The sequence below is a fragment of the Austrofundulus limnaeus genome, unplaced genomic scaffold (genome assembly GCF_001266775.1).
Source record: "Austrofundulus limnaeus strain Quisiro unplaced genomic scaffold, Austrofundulus_limnaeus-1.0 Scaffold8, whole genome shotgun sequence".
Classification (NCBI taxonomy): Eukaryota; Metazoa; Chordata; class Actinopteri; order Cyprinodontiformes; family Rivulidae; genus Austrofundulus; species Austrofundulus limnaeus.
Window position 1 is genome coordinate 3,912,735 of NW_013952410.1, and position 1,567 is coordinate 3,914,301.

Here is a 1,567-nt window from a genome sequence, read left to right on the forward strand (position 1 = left end):
CACACACACACACACACACACACACACACACTCCCCACCAAACGTATCATACCAACTCAAGAATTTCTCGACTTAATCTGCCTGAAGGGAAGTCAGGTGGCAGTTGTCTCAGTTTCTTGTTAGATAAGAGGTTTTCCCCAAGGTGTTTTGTGTATTTKCAATGAGAGATGGAGCAGCTGATGTTTTGAATCACTAATATGTTTTTATATGTCCCCATGCTGGCAGAACAAGTTTTGAATTATGGGTATTTAAGAATAAACAGCTAAGGTTTTTTGGTGTGGTCAATGTTGAGTCAACATTTATTGGAAGAACATGGCATATTATCATTATTATTAATAATATATTTATTTTGCCACGAAGGAGTTTGAGAAAAAGCGAAGCAGAGGGCTTATGTCTACAGTAAACAGCTGGAGATGATGAAGCTGGGGGCTTAGCTTTATGGGACTGCTGGTTTGAGTTGCTGTATTCATGGCAGTCAAGGGATGTGTTCCAGGATGGAGACAGCCAGGCTGACTATGAAAAGATCAAGGCGACACATCTTTATGAAATCTCACACTTAACAGTCGCCACCAGCCCACTGATGGCTGTCTCTGTTTAATTACAGCAAAGACTGGGGAAAAAAAAGGCTTTAGTTTCCATCTTGTCGAGTCACGCTTCTGCCCTGACCCTGCTCGTCTTGTTCCTTTTGAGGCAGTCACGGTGCATTGACAAAACGATTGCTCTAATTTACAAAAAAAAATTTTTAAAATTTACCAGAACTCGAGGTTTGCGCCAGCTGATCCAAAGTTCCTGTTAGAATACAAAGATAAACACATTGAGGACAAAGAGGAGATAAAGCAGAGGCTGAGCATTGCCAGCAGAAGCAAAACTATATTCTGCAGAGACTAACGCCTGCCTAAAAATACATCACTCAGAAGGCCGTCAACTTTCAGCTGGGGTTAGAGAGAAAACCAAGCAGGAGTGTGTGTGTGCATGCGTGTGTGTGTGTGCGTGCGCCTCATTCCCTTTTGGGTTTGTTGCATCTCAAAACCACCAGTCAGCTGTTCAAGTATTCACTGGTAGTATTGTAGGTTTTTTTGCAGTTGTAAAAACCACTTGTTTTCCACTCACTCCACTTCACACACACACACTCACACACACAGTCAGACAGTCACATTGCTGGCATCGCCCCGTCTTTAAAGAGGCAGCCAGCCTTGCTCTAATTTGGGAGGAATGAAGGGGCGTGGCCTGCTTTCCCATTAGTAATGATTTGTTGATGTTGCCTCGTGGTCCGGGCCCGTGTGGGGACGCCAGTCACGCTCGCCTCTTTTCCTCACCGCCTACTGCAGTTTGTTGTTGTCCTGCTCRTTCCCACCAGATGTGACTAACCGCAGACCCAAGGAGCCAAGCCAGAGCCCACTGTTGATGGAAAAGTATTTCTAAATGGGTAAAGATTTAAAGTCCAGACAGGAGTTAACAACTCCATCAGGCTTAAAACATACCTGGTGGTGTTTTTATTTGTYTATTTTTGTACTGACATCAGAATAAAAGTTTGTCTGTGTAATGTTGAGTTCAAAAAGAAAAAAAT

At 43.3% G+C, this 1,567-nt stretch overlaps 1 protein-coding gene across 1 annotated transcript in view; it reads left to right on the plus strand.

Annotated features, from left to right (window-relative positions):
- Positions 1-1,567, plus strand: part of enc3 (ectodermal-neural cortex 3) — a 13,534-nt gene that overhangs the window by 4,175 nt on the left and 7,792 nt on the right. The window lies entirely within an intron of this gene.